The following is a 26,818-nucleotide window of genomic DNA, read 5'->3' on the forward strand; positions in this document are numbered from 1 at the left end:
AATGGCCGGTGCCTTTGTCTTGAGCAACGTATAATGAATTATTTTACAGAATTCAGTAATTTAGAGAAATTCAAGTCTTCATTCAAATTGTATTCAATAATATGTCCAAGAATCATTCTCAATTGTCAAAATAATGAGTAAGTCACCGTCAGTGACGCCACTAGGAGAGAACTAGCCTCTGAAGCGGATCAATTTTGGCGACCCTGGGTCAAGGGTCACCAAAGTCTTCCATATTTAGTAATTTTCAAAGGACAAATAGCCATATTGTAATTGGAAATAGCCTTTCCCTAAGATGTCTATGCAATTACCTTCAGTTTAAAAGAGTTAAACCATCTGGGTTGTTCATTACAACAGAGATTAGTTGTTCAATTTGAACCCTGCTTAGTAATCTTGGTAAACCTGGCGGAAGAATACCCTCTAGCTCTGACTAGCTGTGAGCAAGGCAGAGCGAGAGAGAATCAGTGTGGACTAGGCCAGCGACTGGGGAGGGCGATCATCTCACCTCTCCAACTAGATCAGAACATCAGCTGGTCGTATTAAGAGGTATAGTTGTTACGGTTTTGTATAGGGAAATAGTTCATTTCATGCCTCGATAGGGAGTGTTAAGGTATAGAGAGTGATATTTCATTTAGCTGTTGTTTAGACCTTGCATTAATAAATAATTAGCTTGTTATTTGTATTTTATTATTTCCATTTCATGTTTCTCGTGTCCTTGTCACGTGGTCTCCACGAGTCCGAGTTTTAGTTGGGCCGCAAGCCTAACAAAGTTTAAGAGAACATCTATCCCCTTATTTGCTATAATTCCCACACTTAAAGTAGCTTCATCCCTCATTTTCCAAGTAATCTGGGGATCAAGACACAAGGCTTTAATGATTGATTAATCGGTCCAGACCCCGATTAATTGATGCTTCTGGTTAATGGTCTGGTGGTGGCAGCAGATGGAGATCCGTGAGTTTGCCAGGAGTCTAGTACCACGTCGCGAGGCTGTAGAATCTTAGCGGAGTGAACGGCTAAGACCACGTAGCGTGGGATTCGGCTAGAGTAGCTCTCTGGTCCCATGGTAATTAAGTGAACAAAATAGAATACGGGCAGGGGTAGGGTGAAGGTAAGAGTCGATACCCCCCATCCCCGTGTTACATCTGAAGGACTATGGCTAGGGTGCCAACCTCTCCTCATTTTGCCTAAGTTACCCTTATTGTTTTGCCTTGCCATAACCATGGTTTTCATAAAACTGAAGAGTGATCCTAGACTATTTTGGTAACGTATTTATGCTTAGAGACAGTAATGTCAGTTATAAGTTACACAACACAATTGTTTAAGGCAGTGTAGTAATTTATAGTACATACTGACGAACATTTATGCAGGACATGTCTATAATAACATTCTCTGCCTCCACCCTCCTTAGCAAGTAAGCAAACTCACTACCTCTTCACCACTCGTTATGGAGTAACTGAACCTCAGAGAACTTGATCCTTCTGGAAAAATCTTGATGCTTGGTTATAGCATTCCCCCATGTACTTCATAACAATCTATATGTAACGGTTTCACAAACACATTCATCCTAAATTTTTAAAATAAAACACTCAGGACAGGAAATCTCAGAAATCTGGATAAAAGCAAACGTAGTCCTAATATTAAAATAGGGGGAGAAATAGGAGGTACTATTTGGTACCTCCTATCTCATTTAGTTAGCAGACAAACCAGTGACGCTGACAAGTATTTCGGGTAGTGCTGGAGACAGTAAACAGGTTGAGATAGTGAAGCACCTGTTAAGCATAAAATTTATAACGAAAGAGCAAATATGGGTTTAAAAGGGGAAAATTATGTCTTGGCCAACTTAATTGACTTATATGACAGGGTTACTAATATGCAGCAAGAAAACAAAGACTGTGGAAACTATAATTTTCTAGATTGTCAAAAAGCATTTGACACTGTTCCTGATTAGTGACTGATGTACAATATGGAGACACAAACAGGGATAATTACGGACACACAACTGGGTAATGGATTATCTGAAAAACTGAAAATAAATAGTCAAAGAGAAGTGCCAAGCTGGAGGAATGTAACAAGTGGGGTCCTCCAAGACTTGGTCCTCGGACCAATTCTGTTGCTTATTGATGTGAACGATCTACCCGAGGGATTGAGCTCAGACATGTCAATGTTTGCACACGATGCACCGTTATTGTGGAATGTAAAAAGAGTTGAGGTCTCAGAAAGTTACAGGAGGACCTCGGCAAACTCCAGGAGTGGGCAAACAAATAGTTTGCTGGAATTCAGTCTTAACAAGTGTAAGTAATGAGGATGGGAAAGGGGGACGGAGACCAGGCGACATCAACACCATAAGGGAAATGCAACTATAGGAGTCGGAGATATAAAAGGATTTTGGAGTGTATATAATTCGAAATGTAAAATCAATACCAAAGGCATACATAGGCCGAGTAGCATCAGCAGCATATGGGACGCGGGCAAACATTAGGCAATCGCTTAGAAATCAAATTGAGAACTCTGTCAGCAATCTAATAATACTGGAATATGGAGCACCAGGTTGGATTCCGCACCTTGGGAAACTTAAAACAAAAACTGAGACAGTACAGAGGTTTGCAGGAAGATTAGTGTCGAGTTAAGAGAACTAACCTTAGAAGATCGGTTAAGGGAACTAACTCTCACAACCCTAAAGGAGACAACAAACGGGGGATATGATTACAACATATAATATACTGAGCGAATAGACAAGTACAGCCGTTAAGTCTATAGAAACTAGGACGAGCAGACATACGAGGAAGCTGGAAACACAAGTGAGTCTAAGAAATGTAAGGAATTACGCGTACCCTGTGTGGCTGGTTGGATACAAGTAGAATGCACTAAACGAAGTGGTGGAAGCCACACCTTCGCCTAGAACTTTAAGGCAATACTCGACAAATAACTCTAACGTCAAGATAGTTTAGCTATAAAGCAACAGGCACAACAAGGGTAGTATGCGGGGTATAAAGAGCTAGAGCTCATTGGGCCGAAGTCAGTGTTAGGGAAGAGCACTCACTTCGGGCGCTGCAAGTGATGGCTGCTGGATGCTATTTATCAAGCATAACTTCCAACACAAATGCTAAGCGCAACACTATTTTGGTTCTGTGCATGACCGATGTGTCAGCAAATTCCAGGGGGGGGGGGGGGGGTGTTTCAATGGTGTACTCACCTAGTTGTGCTTGCACGGGGTTCAGCTTCGGCTCATAGGTCCCGCCTTTTAGTTCTGAACAAAGTCCAGGACTAAAGTAAACTCCCAGTGTAAATACGTTAACAAGTGGGGTGTATATTATCAGGGGGTTGGGGGATCTTAAAAACTTGATACTGAACTTTACTAACTTTACTCCTGGCAAACAGAGACCTCAACCATTCCTGATAAAATAAGATCAACCGCTGCAACTAACCTGCTGCTGTCGTCAGTCAATCAGTAATGGACACAGCAGTGCACATAATGAGTTGGAAGATCACCCTATAATCGTTGTATACTCGGAGAGGGGTTCAACTTCATCTTTATTTTGGGGAACGGCTCCAATTTGGCTAATTGGTCATGGATACACACCTTGTCGTGCCGCCGTGACTTCCGGCGCACGACAGGGCACATAATACATATACGGCGGCACATAATACATATACGGCGGCACATAATACATATACGGCGGCACATAATACATATACGGCGGCACATAATACATATACGGCGGCACATAATACATATACGGCGGCACATAATACATATACGGCGGCACATAATACATATACGATGGCACATAATACATATACGGCGGCACATAATACATATACGGCGGCACATAATACATATACGGCGGCACATAATACATATACGGCGGCACATAATACATATACGGCGGCACATAATACATATACGGCGGCACATAATACATATACGGCGGCACATAATACATATACGGCGGCACATAATACATATACGGCGGCACATAATACATATACGGCGGCACATAATACATATACGGCGGCACATAATACATATACGGCGGCACATAATACATATACGGCGGCACATAATACATATACGGCGGCACATAATACATATACGGCGGCACATAATACATATACGGCGGCACATAATACATATACGGCGGCACATAATACTCTCCATGTTTGGGTTGATCTCCTAATTCCCCTTCGTGATATTACTGTTCGCTGCCAACCGATCTGAAAACGTTTCTCTCTCCCTCTCTAGAAAGCCTCATCAGGACAAGAGTAAAAATCAATTGTCTACAGACAAACATTTATTAAAAAAAAAATGTACAGAAATAAAGTAATACAACAGAACAGTATCATAGAATTCTACAAACCGGTCAAACTTATAATACCAGTTTTATTCCACATAAACCGCACTAGGCATGCTGCTCAGTTCTCGCCCTCAGCCTTTCGTCTTCTCATTGCTTGTGACTAGGTAACTTGCATATAAGAATACCTACAACAAAATACTATAATAATTTTCTCACATTATATTGCGTCACTCACGCCATATGCATTCAAGCACTCGCTCAAACATATAATGCGTCCATACAATTCTCTGTTCTACGTCCAAAGGCCCACAACTAAGAACATCTGTCTGGGTTCTCAAAATCAGGTACGTATTCCTGCAGTCTCTTCAATATCTGCTACTACTTGAAGTCCCACTCAATGCCTCTCAAGTTCTTCTATGCGGCTTCGCCAAAAAAAAAAAAAAACGTGTAAATTCACTACACTCGAAGTTCCATACTACCACTGAAGTTCTGATCTACTTCTGAAGTTCAATTCCATACTAGAAGAGCCTCCATATAATCTTTACCAGACACGAAGCTCCTCCACGAACTTCTCCCCAGACAAGTAAGTAATTATCAAAAGAAGGCACCAAACCGGGAAGGCTATGTAGCACCATCAAATGTGCGGGATAATCAGAGGGCGCTAAATATCACCAAGGATGCCAATACGAGAACAGAAACGCATAAGTCGAACAATATCAAAAGTATCTGATTCACCAAGAATTCTATTGAGGGACAAGTGACCGCGAGGAACGGTTGGAAAGCAAGACACACGCTCGTCCTGGAAGTCAAGACATTCAACAAGGATATGCACAACGGTAAGAGGGACTATGCAATTTGGACAATAGGGAGCTGGGCGGCGCTCCATTAAGTGACTGTGAGTTAAGCGAGTATGGCCATAAGGCAACCTCACCAGAGCCGTTTCCTATCGCCGGTTACGGTGGCAGGAGGAAGACCACTGGGACACACAATGCTTAAGAGTATGCAGTTTGTTACCAACAACAGAAGAACAGCAACCCTGCCAACGGGCAAGGATAGAGAAATAAATAACCGGGTAAAAGTCAGAAAAAGGAAAACCTTTACGGGAAATGGGACAAGAGAGGATAGCCTCTTTAACGGCAGCATCCGCACGCCCATTTATTTATTTTTTTTTTTAATTTTGCCCCGAGGGGCGAGTTTATTGGGCAGCGCCACTCATCTTGTGAGTGGACACACCGCCATAGCAGCATGTACAACACTCCCCAATAGGAAGAAAACCCGCTGGGTTGTTCATCCTGTCACTTGTACCCAGACACAGCTGGGACTTGCTTAACTGTCTCAAGTGAACAGCTCCTCAAACAAGAAGATTAACATCTATCAACCCTTAAAAGCTTACGTTATCTTGCTGGTGCAAAATGGGGAAATCTTTTAAGAACAGCATCAATATTTGACAAATAGTGTTTTCCTAACTCAAACAATGTGGGGTTTATTATTCTACACATATGTCTGATATCTCTCAGGTGTTCACATTCACGTAGATAGTGGTCAAGGCGGTGTCCATCACTCTCACCACAGATTCTGCAACTTCGCTGATCAACTGTTGTTTCCATTCCATATCTCCAAGGATATTTGTATCCAAGACGGATTCTTGCTATTACTGATTCTCTCCCTCGTCCTCCTCCTCTTCGGCCATAACGATTGGGATTGCCAGCTGCAACCATGTTGTACCATCGTATAGATTCACTGGTTTGTGCTTCTATCCTCCTTTCCTCAGTTACCTTGTCACGGTGATGTTGCCTGACAATACCTCTAATTTGTAGTAGAGTCTTGGGTATGAAGTATTCAATATGGTCTCCTTCAGCGCCTTCAGCAGCCAGCACCTCTGCTCGTTCATTCCCACATATTCCAACATGGGAGGGGATCCACAGAAACTTGATGACTCTTCCCTGATTGGTAAGTACTCTCACAGCTCTCTTAATTTCAGCGACTATTGCAAGATTTTCTGCCCGATTTTTACTTAGGCTTTGCAGTGCTGCTTTTGAATCGGTGCAAATCACTGCACCGTTAGTGTTCCGTTCAAGAAACCTTAACGCCATAACAATGGCAGTTAGCTCTGCTTGCATTGAAGAGGCATAGTTCTCAATACGTGCTTTTTCTTCATTTCTGCGTTGGAAAGTATTATCCTTGATTACCGTGTATGCTGCACCAGCCCTGCCATTGACAGGATTAGATGACCCGTCAGTGTAGATTTGATCTAGTTCATCTCCGGCTTCTTTATAAATTTCCCATTTCATGAGTCTCCCCTTGACACCCATGCATGCAAGCTCGTCCAGGATCGTAATCCCCTGTGCTTTGTCAAAGGCTCCTTTGATGTCAACAAATACAGAGTACCTAGCCGTGTCATTAGCCAAGTAATTAACTATACAATTTGCTGTGCTCCGTCCTTTAACAAATCCATTGACCCCCTCCCCTAACCTGCCTATTTTGTGCAACAGTCGGTTTAGGATGATCCTTTCAAGCATCTTGCAAGTGCATGACACGACATGCATAGTAGGGTGTATATACTGACTGATAGGTCTGTAATTACCAGGCCCATTTAAAATAACACCAATATGGCTGGGAACCCAGCAAAACTCTACGGATTTAAATTTACTAGAGATAAGAAACAGCCAATGTTGAATCTCGACGACTACCGGATGGACAGGATTACAGGACCCGAGAGCCATAAGGGCACTACGAGAGTCAACAAAGGAGGAGTGACAACGAGAAAGCAGGAGACGGAGAGCATCTCCGTCAAACACCAGCAAGGATGATGGGACGACACTTGCCCTCTGGTGTTCCAAAATGATGCTACTCAATGCCGTTCACCAAAATCCTCTTGGAATGTCTGTAGATGCTTCTTTTAGTCCTGACTTGAGCACACGAAGTCGCCTGTAGGTTTCACAGAGAAACACCTGCTCGATTTCCTCCTCTCAAAGGATATCTCACGTTAGGGTCCACACAAGACCCGACCATTCTGTAGGCTTCAGGCTGCCCCTAATATCGCTCCCGATCACTGGGAAATAACATACGTCGTTCTCGGCAGCTTCCTCACACTTTGAATACGTAGCCTTCACTCAAACACTAAACCGGGAACCACAGCTTCTCTCTTCTCAGGAGGCACCGACGTACGTGCATTCCTGGTGACTCTCGCAACTCAAGTGATGGGTAACGACCTCTGGCCACGTCACGTCATGTAACAAAATGTCGAGATCTCATTTCAACTAGTTTCAATAAGATGCTCGTCCTCTGCTTGTCTCAGTTTAGTCATAATTCACTGACGGTTACTTAACTTTACTTAACACTATACACTGACAAGTGGGGTGTATGTACACTGACAAGTGGGGTGTATACACACTGGCAAGTGGGGTGTATGTACACTGACAAGTGGGGTGTATGTACACTGACAAGTGGGGTGTATGTACACTGACAAGTGGGGTGTATGTACACTGACAAGTGGGGTGTATGTACACTGACAAGTGGGGTGTATGTACACTGACAAGTGGGGTGTATACACACTGGCAAGTGGGGTGTATGTACACTGACAAGTGGGGTGTATACACACTGGCAAGTGGGGTGTATGTACACTGACAAGTGGGGTGTATGTACACTGACAAGTGGGGTGTATGTACACTGACAAGTGGGGTGTATGTACACTGACAAGTGGGGTGTATACACACTGGCAAGTGGGGTGTATGTACACTGACAAGTGGGGTGTATACACACTGACAAGTGGGGTGTATGTACACTGACAAGTGGGGTGTATACACACTGACAAGTGGGGTGTATACACACTGACAAGTGGGGTGTATACACACTGACAAGTGGGGTGTATACACACTGACAAGTGGGGTGTATACACACTGGCAAGTGGGGTGTATATACACTGGCAAGTGGGGTGTATATACACTGGCAAGTGGGGTGTATACACACTGACAAGTGGGGTGTATACACACTGACAAGTGGGGTGTATATACACTGGCAAGTGGGGTGTATATACACTGGCAAGTGGGGTGTATACACACTGACAAGTGGGGTGTATACACACTGACAAGTGGGGTGTATACACACTGGCAAGTGGGGTGTATACACACTGACAAGTGGGGTGTATATACACTGGCAAGTGGGGTGTATACACACTGACAAGTGGGGTGTATACACACTGACAAGTGGGGTGTATATACACTGACAAGTGGGGTGTATACACACTGACAAGTGGGGTGTATATACACTGACAAGTGGGGTGTATATACACTGGCAAGTGGGGTGTATACACACTGACAAGTGGGGTGTATACACACTGACAAGTGGGGTGTATACACACTGACAAGTGGGGTGTATACACACTGACAAGTGGGGTGTATACACACTGACAAGTGGGGTGTATACACACTGACAAGTGGGGTGTATACACACTGACAAGTGGGGTGTATATACACTGGCAAGTTGGGTGTATATACACTGGCAAGTGGGGTGTATACACACTGACAAGTGGGGTGTATACACACTGACAAGTGGGGTGTATACACACTGACAAGTGGGGTGTATACACACTGGCAAGTGGGGTGTATACACACTGACAAGTGGGGTGTATATACACTGGCAAGTGGGGTGTATATACACTGGCAAGTGGGGTGTATACACACTGACAAGTGGGGTGTATATACACTGACAAGTGGGGTGTATACACACTGACAAGTGGGGTGTATACACACTGACAAGTGGGGAGTATACACACTGACAAGTGGGGTGTATGTATACTGGCAAGTGGGGTGTATACACACTGACAAGTGGGGTGTATATACACTGGCAAGTGGGGTGTATGTACACTGAAAAGTGGGGTGTATGTACACTAACATGTAGGGTGTATGTACACTGACAAGTAGGGTGTATGTACACTGACAAGTAGGGTGTATGTACACTGACAAGTAGGGTGTATGTACACTAACATGTAGGGTGTATGTACACTGACAAGTGGGGTGTATGTACACTGACAAGTCGGGTGTATACACACTGACAAGTGGGGTGTATACACACTGACAAGTGGGGTGTATATACACTGACAAATAGGATGTGTATATACTGACAAGTGGGATGTATATACACTGACAAGTGGGGTGTATATACACTGACAAGTGGGGTGTATGTACATTGACAAGTGGGGTGTATACACTGACAAGTGTGGCGTGTATACACTGACTAGTGTGGTGTGTATACACTGAGAAGTAAGGTGTATATACACTGAGAAGTATGGTGTATATACACCGAGAAGTAAGGTGTATATACACCGAGAAGTAAGGTGTATATACACCGAGAAGTAAGGTGTATATACACCGAGAAGTAAGGTGTATATACACCGAGAAGTAAGGTGTATATACACCGAGAAGTAAGGTGTATATACACCGAGAAGTAAGGTGTATATACACCGAGAAGTAAGGTGTATATACACCGAGAAGTAAGGTGTATATACACCGAGAAGTAAGGTGTATATACACCGAGAAGTAAGGTGTATATACACCGAGAAGTAAGGTGTATATACACCGAGAAGTAAGGTGTTTATACACCGAGAAGTAAGGTGTATATACACCGAGAAGTAAGGTGTATATACACCGAGAAGTAAGGTGTATATACACCGAGAAGTAAGGTGTATATACACCGAGAAGTAAGGTGTATATACACCGAGAAGTAAGGTGTATATACACCGAGAAGTAAGGTGTATATACACCGAGAAGTAAGGTGTTTATACACCGAGAAGAATGGTGTATATATATATATACAGCCCCTCTCCTCAAAAAATGGAACCTTTTAACCATTCCAGTAACCTTCGAACCCAAGCAATCCTCCTTACCTATCGAATTCAATGCATAGAAAACGTGAATATATATGAGCTGATATTTTGTTTTAATAGGCTGCATTTGTAACGTTGGTTACAATAACGTAAAAAACAAGACCTGTTAGTGGAGAGGATGGGTTTGGTTTGGTATTGGGCTGAAGACCTATCAGCGTGTTCAAGATATACTCACAGTGTATACTCACTGAGAATGAAAAGTACACTTCTCTGTGTGCATGAGTTTCGGTCAGGCACAAAGGCAATTAAATTACTTATTATTTAAGGTTATTAAGGCAACAACAACAGGTTACTGACCATCCAGCGATTGTAATTTAGTCCTGAACATTGTACACCACTAAAGGAAACTCTGTGTGTGTGCACCTTTTGGTACACATGTACCCATATTGATGGGACGTTCCTGTACCCCTTCAACAATGCTGTGAGGGGTGTTGGGAAGGTTACAAAGGTATTTAAGGAATGGTACAGAAACTGTACCATCATGTTATATATATATATATAGATTATATAACATCAGATATGTTATCTAGGAACAAGCTTTGAGCATACATTAAGGTGATTATCAGTGCTTAATCGCTGATTAAATGTGATTATCAGTGTTAGGCATCAGTGCTTGTGGGGTGTAACCCTAATTGTGCTTACGTGAGGTTGAGCTTCAGTTCTTGGGCTCCGCCTCTCATCGGATGAATTTTTGTTTGTACTCACCTAATTGTACTCACCCAATTGTGCTTGCGGGGGTTGAGCTCTGACTCTTTGGTTCAAGTTAAAGTTCAAGTATGTTTCTTGAGACAAGAAAGAAATACATCTCAAAGAGATAGAGTAGCTTAGGCTATTTCTACCCCTCCTCTATGGTCCCGCCTCTCAACTGTCATTCAACTGATGTACAGATTCCTGAGCCTATTGGGCTCAGGAATCTATCATATCTACATTTGAAACTGTGTATGGAGTCACCCTCCACCACATCACTGCCTAATGCATTCCATCCGTTAACTACTCTGGCACTGAAAAAGTTCTTTCTAATGTCCCTGTGGCTTATTTGGGTACTCAGTTTCCACTTGTGTCCCTTTGTTCGCTTACCACCCGTGTTAAACAGTTTATCTTTACCTACCCTTTCAATTTCTCTGAGAATTTTGTAGATAGTGATCATGTCTCCCCTTTCTCTTCTGTCTTCTAGTGTTATGAGGTGTATTTCTCGCAGCCTTTCTTCGTAACTCATGCCTCTTATTTCTAAGACTAGCCTAGTGGCATATCTCTAAACTTTTTCAAGCTTCGCCTTGTGCCTGACAAGGTACGGGTTCCATGCTGGGGCCTCATACTCCAGGATTGGTCTTACATATTTGGTATACAAGGTTCTGAATGATTCCTTACACAGGTATCTGAAGGCAGTTCTGATGTTAGCCAGTCTCGCATACGCCGCATATGTTATTCTTTTGATGTGGGCTTCAGCAGACAGGTTTGGTGTGATATTAACTCTTAAATCCTTCTCTCTGTCCGTTTTATGAAGGACTTCATCTCCTATTCTGTATCCTGTGTCTGGCCTCCTGTTTCCACTTTAACTTTAGTTGAACTTTAGTAGCCATTTGTTGGACCATTTATGCAGTCTGTCATTTTTTGTCTGTCTGTGTGCCTGCGTACATGCGCGTGCGTGCGCGTGTGTGTGAACTTACCTAGTTGTACTCTCCTCGGTGTTTGAGGGGTGTAACCCTAATTGTGCTTACGTGGGGTTGAGCTGCAGTTCTTGGACCCCGCCTCTCTGAGGATGAATGTGTGTTTGTGTGTGTGTGTGTGTGTGTGTGTGTGTGTGTGTACTCACCTAATTGTACTCACCTAATTGTGCTTGCGGGGGTTGAGCTTTGGCTCTTTGGTCCCGCCTCTCAACTGTCAATCAACTGGTGTACAGATTCCTGAGCCTACTGGGCTCTATCATACCTACATTTGAAACTGTGTATGGAGTCAGCCTCCACCACATCACTTCCTAGTGCGTGCGTGTGTGTGTGTGTGTGTGTGTGTGTGTGTGTGTGTGTGTGTGTGTGTGTGTGTGTGTGTGTGTGTTTGTGTGTGTGTGTGTGAGCTCACCTATTTGTAACCCTAATGGAACTTACGTGGGGTTGAGTTTTAGTTCTTGCGTCCCAACTCTCAGGGGATCTCTGTGTGTGTGTACTCACCAATTTGTACTCACCTATTTGTGCTTGCGGGGGTTGAGCTTTGGCTCTTTGGTCCCGCCTCTCAACTGTCAAACAACTGGTGTACAGATTCCTGAGCCTGCTGGGCTCTATCATATCTACATTTGAAACTGTGTATGGGGTCAGCCTCCATCACATCATTGCCTCATGCAATCCACCTGTTAACTACTCTGACACTGAAAAAGTTCTTTCTAACGTCCCTGTGGCTCACGTGGGCACTCAGTTTCCACCTGTGTCCTCTTGTTTGCGTACCACCAGTGTTGAATAGTTTATCCTTGTCTAGCTTTTCGATTCCCCTGAGGATTTTGTAGGTAGTGATCATGTCTCCCCTTACTCTTCTGTCTTCCAATGTCGTAAGGTGCATCTCTCGCAGCCTTTCCTCGTAACTCATGCTTCTTAGTTCTGGGTTTAGTATAGTGGCATACCTATGATTTTTTTCCAGCTTCGTCTTGTGCTTGACAAGGTACGGGCTCCATGCTATGACCGCATACTCCAGGATTGGTCTTACATATGGTATACAAGATTCTGAAGGATTCCCTACACAGGTTCCTGAAGGCTGTTCCTGATGTTAGACAGCCTTCCATATGCCGCAGACGTTATTCTTATTATGTGGAGTTCAGGAGACAGGTTTAGTGTGATATCATCTCCTAGATCTTTCTCTCTGTCCGTTTCATTAAGTACTTCATCTTCTATGCTGTATCCTGTGTCTGGCCTCCTGTTTCCACTGCCTAGTTTCATTACTTTGCATTTACTCGGGTTGAACTTTAGCAGCCATTTGTTGGACCATTCATTCAGTCTGTCTAGGTCATCTTGTAGCCGCCTACTATCATCCTCTCTTTCAATCCTCTTCATAATTTTTGCATCATCAGCAAACATTGAGAGAAACAAGTCTATACCCTCTGGGAGATCATTTACATATATCAGAAACAGTATAGGTCCAAGGACTGACCCCTGCGGAACTCTACTCGTTACGTCTCGCCAATCTGAGACCTCACCCCTCATACTATCTCGTTGTCTCCTGTTGCTTAGGTACTCCTGTATCCAACGGAGTACCTTCCCTTTCACTCCAGCCTGCATCTCCAGCTTTTTCACTAACCTCTTGTGTGGCACTGTATCAAAGGCTTTCTGACCATCCAAAAATATGCAGTCTGCCCACCCTTCTCTTTCTTGCCTTATTTTTGTTGCCTGGTCGTAGATTTCAAGTAACCCTGTGAGGCAGGACCTGCCATCCCTGAATCCATGTTGATGCTGTGTTACAAAGTTCTTTCGCTCAAGGTGCTCTACTAGCTTTCTTCGCACAATCTTCTCTATCAGCTTGCATGGTATGCAGGTTAGGGACACTGGCCTGTAATTCAGTGCCTCCTGTCTATCCCCTTTCTTGTATATCAGGACTACGTTAACTGCTTTCCAAATTTCTGGCAGTTCCCCTGTTGCCAGAGATTTGTTATACACTATGGAGAGTGGTAGGCACAATTCTTCTGTTCCTTCCTTTAGTATCCAAGGGGAGATTCCATCTGGGGCTATAGTCTTTGTCACATCCAACTCTAGTAAACACTTCCTTACTTCCCCGCTGGTAATCTCAAACTCTTCCAGTGGTTCCTGGTTAGCTATTCCCTCTCTTATCTCTGGGATTTCTCCTTGCTCTAAGGTGAAGACCTCTTGGAATTTTTTATTCAGTTCCTCACACACTTCCTTGTCGTTTGTAGTGAATTTTTCTGCCCCTATCCTTAATTTCATAACCTGTTCCTTTACTGTTGTTTTTCTCCTGATGTGGCTATGCAGCAATTTAGGCTGAGTCTTTGCCTTGCTTCCGATGTCATTTTCGTATTGTCTTTCTGCCTCTCTTCTCATCCTGACATATTCATTCCTGGCATTCTGGTATCTTTCTCTGCTCTCCAGTGTCCTGCTATTCCTATAGTTTCTCCATGCCCTTTTACTTTGCTGCTTAGCTAGCCTACATCTCTAATTAAACCATGGGTTTCTCATCTTCATTTCACTGTTTTCTTTTTTGGGCTGGGACAAACTTGTTTGCTGCGTCCTTGCACGTTTGTGTGATGTAGTCCATCATATCTTGGGCCATCTTTTCCCTGAGCTCTGTTTCCCATGCTATATCTGTTAGGAATTTTCTTATCTCCTCATAGTTTCCCTTTCGGTATGCTAACCTTTTGGTTTCGGTATCCCTCCTCGAGTTCAATAACCCTTCTTCAATCAAGTACTCAAATACCAATACACTGTGGTCGCTCATTCCTACTGGGGCCTCAAAACCGATTTCTCTTATGTCAGAGTCGTTCAGGGTGAAGACCAGGTCGAGTCTCGCTGGTTCGTCATTTTCTCTCATCCTTGTGGGTTCTCTGACATGCTGGGTTAAGAAGTTTCTAGTCACCACTTCCAGTAGTTTGGCTCTCCACGTATCCTCGCCTCCGTGCGGTTCTTTGTTCTCCCAATCAATCCTTCCATGATTGAAGTTCCCTCATAATGAGCAGGTGGGATCTATTTCTACAGGCAGCAGAGGCTGCCCTCTCAATTATAGTGTTAACTGCCATGTTGTTGTTTTCGTACTCTTGACTGGGTCTTCTGTCATTTGGTGGAGGGTTATATATTACTGCTACTACTATCCTTGGTCCTCCCATTGTCATGGAGCCTGCTATGTAGTCTCTGCAACCCTCACAGACCGGGATAGCCATCTCCTTAAAACTCCATTCCTTTCTCATGAGTAGTGCCACTCCGCCTCCTCCCCTACCTTCCCTCTCTTTCCTTATTACTGTGTACTCCTGGGGAAACACGGCATTCGTTATGATTCCAGAGAGTTTTGTTTCAGTGAGTCCGATTACATCTGGGTTCACTTCATGTGAACCCAGATGTAATTACCCTGAAACTGACTCTTTTCTGCTTCTCCTCTGGGGCGAACCTGTGGGGTCTGGGGTGAGCGGGAGCTGGGAGGATCTGGTACAGGGAGACAGGTGGAGGAGGAAGGGCTTGGGGGGAAGGGGGAGGGGGAGGATTGAGGGGGGGGGGGTGAGAGGGGGAGGGTTGGGGGGTGAGAGGGGGAGGGTTGAGGGGGGTGAGAGGAGGAGGATTGGGGGGGTGGGGGAGGAGGGGGGGTTTGGGGGTGAGCAGTAAAGGGGGGGGGGAGTGGGGGGAAAGGGAAGGCTGAGGTGGGTGAGGAAGAGGGGAGGGTTTTGGGGAGTAGTGGAGAGGGGAAGGCTTAGGTGGGGTGGGGGAGAGTGTGGGGCTTAGGGGGGCGGGGGAGAATGGAGGACTTGTGGGTGGTAGAGACGGGAGGGCATGTGGGAGAAGGGAGGGCTTGGGGGATGGGGGAGAAGGGAGGTCCTGGGAGGAGGGGGGAGTGGGAGGAAGGGCAGAGTGGGAGGAGGGGGTGGGTGGGGGGAGGGTGCCTTAGGTGGGTACTTAGTGGGGGGCTGACAGGGGGTTGGGGCAGGTAGGGTGTCTGTTGGGTAGAATGTGGGGGTGGAACCACACTCCCTGTGGCTAGTGCACTGTTTGAGGAGGGTTCCCCACTCCCCTCTGGGATTGTAGGGATCGGGGTTGTGGCTCCCTGATTCCTTTCTCTCTCTCCCTGCGCTCCTTCCTCGTGTCTGCTGCCTGCTTTCTCTTTTCCCTTGTCATATCCCTCTGCAGGAATACTTTTTTGAACTTCTCTACATTTGCTAGACAGCACTTCCTTGCTGACAGTTCCTCTTTCGTGATTTTGCTCATGAATACCACCGTTATCATTCGGTCTCTGTCCTTGTTGTACTTTCCAAGCCTGAAACTCTTTTCAACATTTTGTTCAGTTCCCTCCATCCTTACCTCTTTAAGGATCTCTTTAACTATGTTTTTGTCCTTGTCTCTCCTCTCCTTTGGTCTGGTCCCTGTTTGCTCATTAATGCCTACTACTACTACTGCTTTTTTTCTCTCTACCAGCCGGTGTGTGAGCTATCAGCCGGTGTGTGTGAGTGTGTGTGTGTGTGTGTGTGTGTGTGTGTGTGTGTGTGTGTGTGTGTGTGTGTGTGTGTGTGTGTGTGTGTGTGTGTGTGTGTGTGTGTGTGTGTGTGTGTGTGTGTGTATTTACTATTTGTATGTGGTTTACATTTATGTCTGTGCGTGGGTAGAGCTTCAGCTCATTCGACTCACCTCTCTTTTCCTATTCACAATCTAGCTAAACAACCATTCAAGCACAACTAGGTGAATACAACTAGGGAAGTACACACACACACACACACAAACAAATATACAAATAGTAAATACACTCACAAGGTAATTATTCTAAACAAATTATTAAATACACACTAGTGTCCCCTGGACGTGAGAGTGGCTGGTAGTAGCTGGTAGAGTGGGCTGGTAGTAACTGGTAGAGTGGCTGGTAGCACCGTCTTCCTAGTGAGTGGTATTATATTGTGGGTTGGTGGTGTTGTCGTCGTTGATCCTTCTTCATGGACAACCCAACCCACAACTCGGTAGAGTGCTTATACTTTACCAGGAGATCACCCTGGGCACGTCTGGCTCTTGGAGAGGGGCTCAACGTCACACGTTTAGAGGATGCGGCTCCAATACTTAGCCTCGTTGTCACGTGCACACACCCACTCGAGCCGCTGTGACCCCCCACTCTCTCCTTATGTGATATGATCTCCTCAATCCCCTTTGACTTATTACTTTTCTGTTCTACCCTGTCCACAGCGGTGGTTCTTGGTTCTTTCTCTCTCTTTCTTTCCTACTTCCTGAAAAGCGTCACTAGGACAAGGACAAACACCAGCAAATTTGAATACATATACTGGACAGAGCACATACGCAATACATACACACATATAATAATAATGAATCCTACACTCTATACTATTTCAGTCAGGTTGCACTCCAACACCATCAGAACTCTATCATCAGCTTATCAAGTGGTATTCTATCTCCTGATTCATCACCTAATACTACCAACCTCCTCAAGTAGATCAAGTCTTATAGTACAATGTTGCACTATCAGCAAGAGAATATACATCTGTAAACATGTGCAAGGAAAATTGGCGTATGAATGCAATAACATAAATATCATTATAAATGTTCCTCGATATACAACAATAATCCATCGATCACCCTATCAGTCCTAGAACACATACAACTGTAGGTAATCCAGCGTACGACTGTAACTCTATACTTCAGTATAAACACTCCTCGGCACAAGAATGGCAAACAATCACTCACCTTTCACTGCGTCTTGCACGCTAATGACAACCAAACACTCGAGCACCTCCCTACAAGAAACCATTTAGAACTTCCTTTCCACATCTGGAAGTTTACTACCCTGATCTCTTCAGGTTCTTTCGGGGTTAACTACCAGGATCCTCTGCAGCTCCTCCAGCTGCTACACCATGAAGTTTTCCTTGAGCAACTATGGTGCTTCGTCACTTCTACTAGGGTCCTCCACAGCTCTCCTGGCTGCTACACTATGAAGTTCCCTCGAGCAACTATGGTGCTTCACCACCTCTACAGAAGCACGTGACACTCCTCTTCACTGCTTCTCCTCACAGCTCGAGGTCCTCTCCTCCACTACCTTGGAGTCTCATCAACTACTCCCTCTGTGCTGGCTTCGAAGTTCTCAGCAACTTCTTCCCCAAAGACAAACCTGCAACCCATTGACACTCCAATAAAAACGTTTCCTTATAAACACATAGATGAAATAATCCACACAATATGTTTGCATCCAACATCTATCTGCTCTCTACATACTGTAAGAGTGGACTCTCCCGTTTGGGCTGGTCCATGCTCCACCTGGCCAGGCGGCTCTCCTCACTCTGGGAGGATCCTCCGCTGCCAGTCAGTTGGCTTCAGGCGGTCGACGGGAGAGGATGTGCTGCTCGTCCCTCCAGCTGTCTCTCTCATCTCCGTCCTCTTATTTAGGCTTCCTGCTTTACCAAAACATGTCTAACTTATCAATAAACATACGCTACTGTTGCTGGGCACACGACCAACTACAAGTAATCACTATAGACTGACTTAAATCGTGCTTACCACAGACTGTCTAGTCATGGGCGCTATCCCTCTGACGGCGTCTGATCAGGGCACTCCCACGGCCCACGATAATGTCTCTGGGCGGCTTAATAAACACTCCTTGCCGTCCAGGACTTGAGACCACAACGTTCCCAGCTCGATTCCACAGCTGGAACGTCTGCACACTTCCTTTCTCTTGGAGATATATCACTAGGGGTCCCTCTCTGACAGGAGCTCACACGTAGCACAGCTTCCCCTCGCGATGTCTGGTACTTAAGTGACTTAAGCTCCTCTCTAAGTGAGCCTGACACCTCCAGCAAATTATCAACATCTCCTAACCAGTCATTTATGTATTTTCTTATTCACTGCCCATAATCTCAAATTGTTTATCAAATCCAACCAGCTATTTTACATCTGTGTCTTCACCTCTATATTTCCTAGACCTTTTAGTCAGGTCAGGCTTGATAGAATAATTCTCAAAGGGAAGACTCGTTTTTCGGCTACCTGGGACCATAACACTCCCTCCCCCTTGTTTTTGAGAATTATTCTAGTGGCTAGGCTCGAGATAACGCATCAGCCACTACGTTGTCTCGCCCTCTTATGTGTGTTATCACCAGTTCATACTCTTGGAGCGATAAAAACCATCTGGTTAACCTCTGGTTCGCATGCTTCATTTTTCTCAGGAAAACTAGGGGATTATGGTCTGTATATACCGTTACTGGGTGTCCTCCCTCACTCACATACACTTCAAAATGTTTCAATGCCATCACCAGGGCCAAAGTCTCTTTCTCGACCGTACTGTACGACCTCTGGTGCTTAACGAACTTCTTCGAGAAGAAGGACATGGGGCGGTAGATTCCATCATTCTGCTGCGTCACTACAGCTCCAGCCCCTATATCACTGGCATCTACAAATAACATAAACGGCGCTCCAAAATCTGGCGACACTAGTACAGGCACCTCGGTCAACAGTCTTTTGGTCTTTTCAAACGCTTCTTGTGCTGTTCCATTCCACTCCCACTTCTTGCTCTTTAATAGCATAGGAGCGGCTATGGTGGAGAAATTTTCACAGAACTTCCGAAAATATCAAATCATACCGAGGTATCTCAACAATTCTTTCTTACTCCTGGGCACCGGGAAGTTGTCAATGGCCTCCACCTTTGTTCTTACCGGAGCAACCTCGCCTTGCCCTACTATATATCCAAGGTACTCCAGGCGGGCTCTCCCGAACTCGCTTTTTTCTAAGTTGATCGTCATGTTGGCCTTCTCCAATCGATCGAACAAATCTAGAAGTCGATCCACGTGATCCTTCCAGGAATCAGCGAACACTACAATATCATTGATGTACACTGCACATCCGGGCGTGCCTTGTAATTTGCAATATTTTGCTCACAACTCGCCAGAAACATGATCTCACAAACGATCTGATTTCTCTGGCACCTCTTGGCTAGGCTGTCCTCCTTGGACGCCCGCACTCCGTCGGTCCACTCTACTTATTGTTTCCACCGTCCGTTTCCTCGTCTTCTTCTCTTCACGTCCAGAGTCAGACATCTACTGTCTGTACCTCCTCTGTCGTCTTCACACTTCCATCTACTGCCATTATACTTCCGTCTCCTGTCATCATACTTCACTCCCCCGTCTTCACCGACGATCCTCCCTTTCGTCTCCTCATTTATCTGAGACCTCATCCTGTTTGACTTCCATCGAGTCCTCGGCTTTCTTCTATTTCTCCATGCTTGTATCATCATCCTCTTTCCACACTTCTCACCTCTATACAACTCCATTTCTTCTCCTTCAACTCTTCTTCGTTCCCCAAAAGTTTCTTCGAGCACTGTACTATACCCAACAGCACTCGACCATACATGTCGCTTTACCTCTCCTAGAGTGCTCGTGAGCATCTCTCCACACATACTGTCTCTTCTACTTTCATTTTCTCGGCTATTACTCTTCCTCACTATCTCTCCTCCACGTTTTCTATGAAACATGTCAACTTCTGACACCTCAAACAACTTAATTCCACTATCCAAGTGCCTCTGTGCTCGTGGACAACTTGATGCTCTCCTCCCGTCCTCAGTATGTCCACATCCTTCCTCACTTCTGCTCATCACAGTTGCATTTACCTTCCGACTCTTAATTTCAGCGGGCTGGGCTCTACTCAGGTCCGCTCTCTTCACAGTATTCTTCTTCGGCTGGGTCATCCTCACTTTTGACCTTACCGAGACTTCATCTTCCTGAGTCGGACCTTCCTCAAATAACCACGCTATATCTACGTTGATATCTTCCACTGGTTGAATCGACACTGTCTCATCTTCTCTAGCGTCTTCCTCGTCGGCCACCTCTGCCTTCATAACTACCGAGACAGGGTACTCAATGGCTTGGCGGTCTCCTGACTCATCTCCTCGGATGTCAGTCAGGTTCACACTCTCAGGTGTCCCACTCGTGCCGTGGCCTTCTGGGCACTCCTCTGGCTCAGTCACCGTTGTCCCGCACAAGTCATTCCCCAGGATCACTTGGACTCCTGGAACAGGTATGTCGGGGCACACTCCCAACATCACCTCTGCCGACACATATTCTGACCTTAGCTGGACAGCACATACGGGCATGTCACTCTCAGACAATAACCCATATACTTTCATCTTCCCACTGCCAGCTAACTGTCTATCATTCCCAATCAGGCTTCTCGTAATCAAGCTCTGATTAGCTCCGGTATCTCTTAAAATACCAACTTCTACTTCAGGTCGGCGTCCTATACCGATCTAACCTTTGCTCATGAACGACCTATACCGCTCGTTCACTAAGTTCACTTTCTGTGGTTTGTCTTGGAACACATTAGTATATTTTCTTCGGGGGTCACACATGGCCAGGGTCACAACTCTTTTGCCCTGCCGACAATCTCGCATCATGTGACCAACTCCGTTACAATTGTAACACCTCACCTGGGAAAAGTCTCTTCTATATGTACCAGAGCGGCTCTGACTTTGTCCACTCGCATGAGAGTTCCTCGGGCCAGGTACACTACCTGCACTCTGTGGGGCTTTACTGGACTCTTGATTTCTTGGATCACGATTAGTTTCTCGTTTATCTCCTCCATCCTCACTTTCAGACGAAGTGCGCGACCTACTCTTCTGAGTTTTCTTCTGCTGTTCATTCAAAATGGGAATTTTCTTAAATATAAATTACCATTTAGTATATTGGCATACTGTGCATATTTAGGCATTAGTTAGGTTAGGTGTTTAGGTTCTGTTGGCGATTATTTGTATTTGTAGTAAGTGGATGAAGCATTTACAGCGTTCTGGTTCGAACAAAATTCGTCAGTGAAGCACTTGTTCCGGAAGTGTTCGAACGTCATCAGTTGTGAGTCACATGTAAACCGTTTTCCAATCATAAACAGCGGGTTTGGCGGGTGCATGTAATGGACTCTGGACTTTGTTTATGAGGACGGGCAGGACTTTTAACAGGAATATAGTATTACACACACACAGACACAGACATATTAGAGGGGTTAACCAGGATGGTTCGGGTGACATCTTCACTACTCACTATCTTCACCACTGTAACTATCTTAACCACATAACCTGCAACCCTCCACACTATCTGGCATAAGACCATCCCCAACACTACACTCGACCATCCTGAACACTACACTCGACCATCCTGAAAACTCCACTCGACCATCCTGAACACTACACTTGACCATCCTGAACACTGCACTCGACCATCCTGAACGCTACACTCGACCATCCTGAACACTACACTCGACCATCCTCAACACTACACTCGACCATCATCAACACTACACTCGACCATCCTCAACAATACACACAACCATCCTCAACACTACACACAACCATCCTCAACACAACACACAACCATCCTCAACACTACACACGACCATCCTCAACACAACACACAACCATCCTCAACACAACACACGACCATCCTCAACACAACACATGACCATCCTCAACACTATACACGACCATCCTCAACACAACACACGACCATCCTCAACACAACACATGACCATCCTCAACACTACACTCGACCATCCTCAACACTACCCACGACCATCCTCAACACTACACACGACCATCCTCAATACTACACACGACCATCCTCAACACTACACACGACCATCCTCAACACTACACACGACCATCCTCAATACTACACACGACCATCCTCAACACTACACACGACCATCCTCAACACTACACACGACCATCCTCAACACTACACACGACCATCCTCAACACTACACACGACCATCCTCAACACTACACACGACCATCATCAACACTACACACAACCATCCTCAATACTACACTCGACCATCCTCAACACTACACTCGACCATCATCAACACTACACACGACCATCATCAACACTACACTCGACCATCATCAACACTACACTCGACCATCATCAACACTACACACGACCATCCTCAACACTACACACGACCATCCTCAATACTACACACGACCATCCTCAACACTACACACGACCATCCTCAACACTACACACGACCATCATCAACACTACACACGACCATCATCAACACTACACTCGACCATCATCAACACTACACACGACCATCCTCAACACTACACTCGACCATCCTCAACACTACACTCGACCATCCTCAACACTACACTCGACCGTCCTCAACACTACACTCGACCATCCTCAACACTACACTCGACCGTCCTCAACACTACACTCAACCGTCGTCAACACTACACACGCTCATCCTTACACATGCCCATCCTCAACACTACACACGACCATCCTCAACACTACACACGACCATCCTCAACACTACACACGCTCATCCTTACACATGCCCATCCTCAACACTACACACGACCATCCTCAATACTACACACGACCATCATCAACACTACACACGACCATCCTCAACACTACACACGACCATCCTCAACACTACACTCGACCATCCTCAACACTACACACGACCATCCTCAACACTACACACGACCATCCTCAACACTACACTCGACCATCCTCAACACTACACTCGACCATTCTCAACACTACACACGACCATCCTCAACACTACAAACGACTATCATCAACACTACACTCGACCGTTCTCAACACTACACTGGACCGTCCTCAACACTATACTCGACCGTCCTCAACACTACACACGACCATCCTTAACACTACACTCAACCATCCTCAACACGACCATCCTCAACACTACACACGACCATCCTCAACACAACACATGACCATCCTTGTTACGAACCAAAATTCCTCGCCCGAGCACGATGCCGTGAAGACCACGCCATCTATGAGTCCGCTCCCGAAAATCCCACAACATGGACAACACCATCTAGTGATGACGGGAGATGCCTGCAATAAGTGCTGGATGCCTGTCCTAGTCGGCTCGTGACGTAGCCGCTGCCGACCTCTGGTGAGGTGGCGCTTAGACAGTGAAAGCCATCTATGGAGCGAAGAGGTGGACGTTTGTGTCTAAGCTAGTAAGTGATGTTTCCTAGTGGTCCCATGTAGAGTCCCAGTACTGATGACGTGTCTACTTTCAGAGTCAACCTAGGACGGCTGTGATGAACAGTGAATCAGTCTACCCTAGGCAGCCAAGGTCTCTTCACCAGTCTGCTTCGTAAAAGCTGTGAGCCACCCCCGGACGAACTCTGCTGAGTGTGTGATTGCCTGCCTGAGGAGTGGCAGTAACGGGATTCGCCGTACCCGGGGCTAGCTGGTGGAAGAGACCACCCACTGCAGTGCTGACCGAGGAGCCGCACTAGGGTCCTGCCTAGGGCTCGAAACCATTGTATTAGTCGTGGAGTGACCTAACAGCGAGGCTGATTAGTACCTGCCAGCTACAAGCTGGACTGTGGTTGTAGACCATCACGACGAGGCACCCAATGGGATTGTGATTTGGCTGGCCTGTGGCCAGGGTAGATTCATCGTGGGTTCTGGGCACGGAAGAGGAAACCAGGAAAGGCTACCCAGAGTGAGCATCGCCAAGTATCCAGTGTCTTCAGAGGAAGACGAAGATGTAAATACTGTGTAGTAATAATTCCCTTTTGTGACTTTGATTTACATATGGTGCTGGGAAAGTAATATATATATATAAATTAGTGTACTTGTGTATTTAATGTACCTTCCCCGTTGATTTTACTTGCGTTACGGAGCTCACCCCTTGAAAGCCTCTACTAACTTGGGGCCGGATGCCCAAAAAACTAATACCATTAGAAAAGAACCCGGTTGCGTCTCAGTAGGGCTGTAACAATCCTCAACATTACACACGACCATCATCAACACTACACACAACCATCCTCAACACTACACACACGACCATCATCAACACTGCACTCGACCATCCTCAACACTACACTCGACCATCCTCAACACTACACACAACCATCCCTAACACTACACACAACCATCCTCAACACTACACACACGACCATCCTCAACACTACACACGACCATCCTCAACACTACACACGACCATCCTCAACACTACACACGACCATCATCAACACTACACACGACCATCCTCAACACTACACACGACCATCCTCAACACTACACACGACCATCCTCAACACTACACACGACCATCCTCAACACTACACACGACCATCCTCAACACTACACACGACCATCCTCAACACTACACACGACCATCCTCAACACTACACACGACCATCCTCAACACTACACACGACCATCCTCAACACTACACACGACCATCCTCAACACTACACACGACCATCCTCAACACTACACACGACCATCCTCAACACTACACACGACCATCCTCAACACTACACACGACCATCATCAACACTACACACAACCATCCTCAACACTACACACAACCATCCTCAACACTACAAACACGACCATCCTCAACACTCTTCCACTCCCTCTTCATTTCCACTCTCTTCACATCCTCTCCATCCCCCGTCTTCCCAACCCTCCCCTCTCCCTGTTTATCATCTACCTCTCTCTCTTAACTTTCATCTCCTCCATTTTCCTCACTTCCCTTCCCTCTCCATCCCTCACCCCCCATCTCCCTAATCTGCCCCTCGCCCTTCCCATGAAAAAAAATAGTTTTCATTAATGTATATAGGTCTTGTCCTCCTTTCCCCTCTCTACCCTCTTTCTTCCACTCTCCCCTCTTTCTCCCCCTCTCCTCTTTCTCCCTCCCTCCCCTTTTCTCCCTCTCCCCTCTTTCCCCCTTCTTTCTCCCTCTCCCCCCTCATTCTCCCCCTCTCCCCTCCCCATCTCACCCCATCTCCCCGTCTCTCTCTCCCTCTCCCCTCTTTCTCCTCCTCTCCCCTCTTTCTCCCCCATAACAATATCTGAGTGAACACGGCCACTTACCTCTCCCTATGAAGGTTGGTCTGAGGGTGGTGGTGATGGGACAATATTTTCCCCTAACTAAATTCTGGATCATCCAGTATATTAAGTAAACTTATTGGGTCACTCTCCTAGTCAGACAGATTGAGTCCTCTGGCGAGCCTCCTCCCCCGACTGACGACAAGATGGAGACCATGAACCAGTATTACACCTACAAGAGGGAAACGAGCCACGTTGAGACGCCAGTTCTAGCCCCCAAGCGCCGCAAACTGGAAAATGGTTTCTGGGTGGGTTCATGGGATGATTACGAGGCAGCATTAAGCAAGATAATGGCAGAATGGGAGAAGATGTGGATTGTCGATGGGAAGACATGGGGGAAGGACTGGGAAAACATGACGTACTGAGTTTGATATTTTTGTTTATGTAAATATTTTAAAAGATTTAAAATAAATGTATTGTGTAACACTATAAATATGTTTTATTTACAATATTTCACATACAACGAGTCAATCACAAATGATATTGGTGTCGCCAACTACTGGCCATGAGCAATTAAGATGTCAAACTTTAAAGATTTAATGGTCACAGGTTGAGTAGGGGGGTCAGGTGGTGACATTGCTTTCTGCTAAGGTGACAATTGCGGACGGCTGACAGGGTTGTGCCCATCCAACAAGCGACTGTTTAAGGTGTGGTAGGTAGGGAGCTTGAGGCTATGTCGTAAACCCCAAATGTTCTACATGATCCTTCCTGGCAAGAAATTCAATATTCTGTCTGCTGAGTAACCCTCTTAGAACCTACCTATTTACGTATAAAATGTCATCAATAAGTAGCATAATTATTGTTTGTTTTTTCTTGCATTTTATTATTTTTGAAACATTAAAAAATCTCTCTAACTCCACTCTAATGCTTGGACCACATAAAGTTTTTTAAGAGTGCCTGTAATACAGTTTACAAGAACAACATTCTGCTTACAAGAAATAAAATACTTGCATATTATTATCAATTTCAGTACATTGGTCACACCTATTGTTGTCGTTAATACCTAACATCAACAACCTATCATTAGTAGGAAGGGTCTCATGAATATAGCGATACAATAGCTCACGTGTTTTTGGGGCA

At 45.4% G+C, this 26,818-nt stretch overlaps 1 protein-coding gene and 1 long non-coding RNA gene across 2 annotated transcripts in view; one reads left to right on the top strand and one right to left on the bottom strand.

Moving 5' to 3' along the window:
* The window catches only part of LOC138350481 (uncharacterized), a 398,783-nt gene that overhangs the window by 315,116 nt on the left and 56,849 nt on the right, over positions 1-26,818 (bottom strand). The window lies entirely within an intron of this gene.
* LOC138350482 (uncharacterized) lies at positions 461-26,091 on the top strand. Its single transcript, XR_011222133.1, has 3 exons — positions 461-543; positions 23,911-24,386; positions 25,835-26,091. It is a non-coding gene; the product is annotated as an uncharacterized lncRNA (long non-coding RNA).

Source organism: Procambarus clarkii, chromosome 45 (genome assembly GCF_040958095.1).
Source record: "Procambarus clarkii isolate CNS0578487 chromosome 45, FALCON_Pclarkii_2.0, whole genome shotgun sequence".
NCBI lineage: Eukaryota > Metazoa > Arthropoda > Malacostraca > Decapoda > Cambaridae > Procambarus > Procambarus clarkii.